The sequence below is a fragment of the Nuphar pumila genome, chromosome 11 (genome assembly GCF_984573655.1).
Source record: "Nuphar pumila chromosome 11, dmNupPumi1.hap1.1, whole genome shotgun sequence".
NCBI classification, from domain to species: Eukaryota; Viridiplantae; Streptophyta; class Magnoliopsida; order Nymphaeales; family Nymphaeaceae; genus Nuphar; species Nuphar pumila.
In genome coordinates, this window is record NC_143259.1 from 32,877,320 (window position 1) to 32,883,764 (window position 6,445).

The following is a 6,445-nucleotide window of genomic DNA, read 5'->3' on the forward strand; positions in this document are numbered from 1 at the left end:
AAAAGATGATGGCAAAAATGATGTCCGAGCAAGCTGGGGCAAGTTCAAAGAAGACATCCTCTAAGAGAAAGACCAAGGGAAAGCCAGTAAAGAAGCGTGTCAGGATCAACAAGAAAAGGGTCCAGCAGGATAGCACATCTGAGGGCACAGAATCAGCAGATGAGGACTCCGAAGAAGAGCAGTTTGTATTCATCCCAAAACATCTGCGACAACCCAAAAAAGTGGCAAAAGAACCTGAATCAGTCAACAAACCTAAAGATGGTGTCCTGGCAGAAAATTCAGTTCAAGTATTGTCTAAGATGGTCAAAGATCTGCAGATCCGAGATAAGGGAAAGAGGATATATACCAGACAAGACTTCTACCTTGGTTTAGATGGGGACAGCAGCCTGGAAGATCTACCTCGAAAATTTATTAAGTTCGATGGGTCCGGCAACCCAAAGGCCCATCTAGCAATGTTCTTCGCCGAATGTGCCAGGTTTAGTGAAGACAATTGGGCCCTCTTCTTGTGCTTTCCTCGCAGTTTGGAGGGCGTAGCAGCTAAGTGGTATGCGGAGCACATCAACCCTGTCGAACTGCGAGATTTCGATAAAGTTGTCAACCTGTTTGTAGAGAGATTCATGTTCAATACTGAGGCGCCGCCAACCCTCAATCACTTATGAAATTTGAAGCAGGATGACAAGGAAAAGGCCATAGATTTCATCCGTAGGTGGAGAGATACCTACAACAAGATGAGAACCCCCATTTCAGAAGAGCATGCCCTTCAACTCATCCTCAATAACTTCTCTCAACCTCTGAAAAGCCTCATTTTCCCATACCCTTCCAAGTCATTTATTGAGTTGATTGAGCGAGCTGAATGGCTCGAAATGAGAATAGATAACGGAGTCTATGATGGCACCACCTTGGCAAGGGGCAATCAAGATGCAAAGAAGAAAGCCCATTTCACTCTTTCCGCTGGTCTCTCATCCGACAACAAGGGTAACGAGGATCATCATGCCAGCAATTCAGAAGGATTCAGAGGTTAAAAAGGAAGGTCTTTCAACAACAATAAGCCTTCCCAACCTAATTCTCAGCAGCAAGAAAAGAATCAGAAAAAACCAAAGCGCAAGGATTGGGGTCCTGACTGTGAATTCACCCCTTTGGAGCAGACACTCGATGAGGTTCTAGAATATATGCTCACAAAGAATATGATTTGTCTGCCAAAAGTTGCCGATCCTTCAGTAGTCTTGGGCAGCTTCAAGGAACAGTTCTGCAAGTATCACCGAGCAGTGGGGCACGACACAGAGCACTGTTTCGTTCTGAAAAATATCGTCCAGGACTGCATCGATAAACACCTTCTGATAGAAGAGAAAACTGAAGAGTAGCCCGCCGTCCGGACATAGCCTTTCTCCAGATCATTCAAAAAGCCGATGATACTAGAGTCTTTTCTGTTATCCTCCCTTTTCTTTACCAAACCATCCTATAAGGGCAAGTCAGCCCGAGTCTCTTGCGACCTTTTGGTCAAAAATACCTGTAAATATTTCAGTCTTTGCTATCAATTTTGCTTATAAATGAAATGTCCATTTTCTTCCTATCTTTGAGGTTCGTTTCTTATTTCTTTTCGCAATATTGGGGCATCTTTTATTGTTTAAATTTTCATTTACACTTCAAAATATTCTTTTTGCCATCAGATTCCTATTTTTTTGCATCATTCATGAGAGAAATGATATTACCTATGAGGGTCTTTTAAAAAATCATGAAATTTTTTTATATTTTAGTCCAACCCTTTTCAAAGATCAACCCTAGTGTTGATCATCTTTTCCAAAAATTGGTTTTCAACCATTATATTCAAAGATCAACCCTTGTGTTGATCATATTTTCCAAAATTTGGTCTTTCAAGCCATCACATTTAAAGATCAACCCTTGTGTTGATCATATTTTCTAAAAATTTGGTTTTCGAACCATTGCATTTCAAAGATCAACCCTTGTGTTGATCATATTGATTTTGAACTATTGCATTCAAAGATCAACCCTTGTGTTGATCATATTTTCTAAAAATTTGGTTTTCGAACCATTGCATTTCAAAGATCAACCCTTGTGTTGATCATATTTTTCTGAAAATTGGTTTCCGAACCATTGCATTTGTGTTGATCATATTTTTCTGAAAATTGGTTTTCGAACCATTGCATTTGTGTTGATCATATTTTCTAAAAATTGGTTTCGAACCATTGCATTCAAAGATAAACCCTCGTGTTGATCATATTTTCTAAAAATTGGTTTTGAACCATTGCATTCAAAGATCAACCCTCATGTTGATCATATTTTCTAAAAAATTGGTTTTCAAATCATTGTTTCGAAAAAATTAACCCTCATGATGATCTCTCATGAATGATCCCCTTTCAAAGATCAGCTCTTGCGGATAATCTTTCTTTCCAAAAATGATTTTCTCATCTTCTTCTCTCATTTTAAAGATCCCACATGCAGGCAGGATCAAACTCTTTTTCTCAAACTTTTATCAACCTTTTGTTTCTCCATCTTTATCAGTTTTATCAATATTTATTCATTTTTATTAATTGTTCATCCATTTTATTAATTCTTCTTGATTCTTATTTCAAAAATTCCCTTTCAGGTTAAGGGATAAACCTGATGCTTCTTTCCCATGAGGTATTTCTTTTTCCTTCTTTTTCTTTCTCCCCCCCCTTTCAGGTTAAGGGATAAACCTGAAACCTCATCCTACAAGGTCCTTCTTTCTTCAGGATAAGGGATAGTCCTGAATGTCTTTCTCTTTTAAAAGCTTCATTAATCTCTGCTAAATCTTTTTCTTCATCCAATTTTATCAATTTTATTTCTTAATTAAATTTTAATTCTTCCAATTCTTTATCAAAGCTTTTTCATCAACTTTGGCCTAAATTTTATTCTTTTCCCATTCAGGATAAGGGATAATCCTGAAACCCCTCATAGGAGCAACAATGCTACCTGTGAGAATTCTTTTACAAAAATAAATTTCGATAAAATTTCCTTGATTCTTCTCTTTCGTCAAATTTCCCATCAATTTCTATCCTCAGATTTTATTTCCTCCCCAGTCAAGATAAGGGGGCAATCAGATCACATGCAAATAAATTTAGTCCTCTAAATGGTCATTCTCAATTCCAGGTCTGGTCCTCGCACTGGCAAATTTTCAAAACTTAATCTTTTGATTAAAAACTTTCTGTCAAAAACCCGAGTTCTCACTTGGGCTTCTCCCTTTATTTTTCGTTCGAAGTTCTAAGTTCCGACCAGGATTCCCTTTTGAATCCAACCCTCGCGTTGGAAATCAATTATTTCTTTAGACATTCGAGTTTTTTTTTTTTTTAAAATGCGGGTTTTCCTTTATCTTTTATCTGAGTCTCAGCTCGGGTTTTTCCTCTATCCCCTTCAGGTTAAGGGATAAACCTGATGCCTCCTACTAACGAGGTATTTCTTTCCTTCCTTCTTCGTTCAGGATAAGGGGTTTAATCCTGAAAATCAGGCCACATACAACTTAACTATGATGGTCTATTTTAATCCACAAGTTGAATCCTTTCTTCTCAAATTGAGATCTTTAGGTTGAATTCCTATAAAATCAAAAGCTCATAGGTTGAACCCTTGTCAAACCAATATGGCTCACTGGTTAAATCCCTCTTGAACCAAAATTCCTTCTTAAACCGATCGATCTTTAGGCTGAACCCCTACTGATCCACGAGCTTTAGGTTGAAGTCCTACTGATTCGTAGTCCTTAGGTTGAAATCCTTTAGGACCATTCATTTCTTTCGATCTTTAGGCTGAACCCCTACTGATCAGCAAGCTTTATGTTGAAATCCTACTGATTTGCAGTCCTTAGGTTGAAATCCTTTAGGACCATTTCTTTCGATCTTTAGGCTGAACTCCTACTGATCAGCAAGCCTTAGGTTGAAGTCCTACTGATTCGCAGTCCTTAGGTTGAAATCCTTTAGGACCATTTCTTTCGATCTTTAGGCTTAACCCCCTACTGATCAGCGAGCCTTAGGTTGAAGTCCTACTGATTCACAGTCCTTAGGTTGAAACCCTTTAGGACTATTTCTTTCGATCTTTAGGCTGAACCCCTACTGATCCGCGAGCTTTAGGTTGAAGTCCTACTGATTCGCAGTCCTTAGGTTGAAATCCTTTAGGACCATTCCTTTTTTTCGATCTTTAGGCTGAATCCCTACTGATCAGCAAGCTTTATGTTGAAATCCTACTGATTCGCAGTCCTTAGGTTGAAATCTTTTAGGACCATTTCTTTCGATCTTTAGGCTGAACCCCTACTGATCAGTGAGCCTTAGGTTGAAGTCTTACTGCGATCTTTAGGCTGAACCCCTACTGATCAGCGAGCTTTAGGTTGAAGTCCTACTGATTCGCAGTCCTTAGGTTGAAATCCTTTAGGACCTTTTCTTTCGATCTTTAGGTTGAACCCCTACTGATCAGCGAGCTTTATGTTGAAGTCCTACTGATTCGGAGTCTTTAGGTTGAAATCCTTTAGGACCATTTCTTTCAATCTTTAGGCTGAACCCCTACTGATCCGCGGACTTTAGATTGAACACCTACTGATTCGCAGTCCTTAGGTTAAAATCCTTTAGGACCATTTCTTTCGATCTTTAGGCTGAACTCCTAACTAATCCGCGAACTTTAGGTTGAACACCTACTAATTCGCAGTCCTTAGGTTGAAATCCTTTAGGACCATTTCTTTTGATCTTTAGGCTGAACCCCTACCGATCAACGAGCTTTAGGTTGAAGTCCTACTGATTCGCAGTCCTTAGGTTGAAATCCTTTAGGACCATTTCTTTCGATCTTTAGGCCGAACTCCTAACTGATCCGCGAACTTTAGGCTGAACACCTACTGATTCGCTGTCCTTAGGTTGAAATCTATTAGGACCATTTCTTTCGATCTTTAGGCTGAACCCCTACCGATCAGCGAGCTTTAGGTTGAAGTCCTACTGATTCGCAGTCCTTAGGTTGAAATCCTTTAGGACCATTTCTTTTTTATCTTTAGGCTGAACCCCTACTGATCAGCGAGCTTTAGGTTGAAACCCTACTAATTCACAAGTCCTTAGGTTGAAATCCTTTAGGACCATTTCTTCCATCGATCTTTAGGCTAAACTCCTACTGATCCGCGATCTTTAGGTCGAACTCCTAATTCACAGTTCTCATTTTTGAATCCCCTTTAGACTATTCATAAGTCAATCTGTAGGTTGGATTCCTACTAATCCATATTTCTTTTTGTTGTTCTTAGGTTGAAATCCTATTAAACCAAATTCATTTCTTCGAAATTTCAGTTTATAGATAAATTCTTATTTTTTTCTTTTATAAATTCTTAGATTGAATTCCTATTAAATTAAACTTCATTTTTTTTCAAAATTTCAATCTATAGGATGAATCCCTACAAATCCAATACGACTCTTAGGTTGAGTCCCTGTTGAGCCAATGTTGTGTGATAAAACCGATATTTTTCATGTTATTTCTTCCAAAATTTCAGCTAAAAGATGTATCAAAATCTATATTGAGCGATTATTTCACAAAAGAATTCTGAAACATTATGCCAATTTGCTAAAAACAGTTGTTGACTCCAATATTCTTACTACACAAAAGAATCACCTCAGATTACCTCTAGTATTTCTTTTTAAAAGTGTGAAGCTTCTTTGCGAAAAAAGATGTAAGATTCAAAATCTTTTCCTGTTGATCAACCAAAAGGATGTGAGAAATATCCTCGATATGATCAGTGAAAGAAATCTTCAATGATGTTGAAAAGCCAGAAGTGATTTGTTATTGATCATAGTTATAACGCATGTTTTAAAAATGACTTTCAGGCAATCAGGCAGTGGGAATACCTCGAGCGATAAAAGAATCCACTTAACTCATATCTTCTCATTCATTTAAAGTTGTAATCAAATATCCGCAAAAGGGATCTCTCAACTGTCGTCAAGATGAAGACGAATATGCGAGCAGACTCCCGGGGCAAAAGAAGATTTGGATCATCTCCGAGATGAAGGAGTTTGTAAAGAATCCTTCAAGGGAAAGTTCAGATCACCGTCAAGATGAAGGCGAGTGCGATGAACCTACCGACAAACCCTAAAAGATATTTGATTCCAGCTACATCTAAAGACCTTTTGAGTCAATATCATATATAATCCCTGAGAAAAATAAGGATCGGAACATCTCCAAGATGAAGGAGTTTGTGACGTACCCTTCCCTGAAAAAGAGAGAAAAGTCAGGACATCCAAATAAAGGATGATGTGAAAAAACGAGAAAACCCAATGACTCAAAAAGAGTGCAAAAAGATCATCGTGGGAAAACACCCAGATATCAAACTGCCAAAGTTGCCAGAAGTCATCTTTTCTCATGTAAAATTCTTTTATCAATATATTTTCATTACTTGCTTTTATGAAATTAAGAATATTTATTCTATTCTCATATCAGGGAAATGGATAACTTTCTT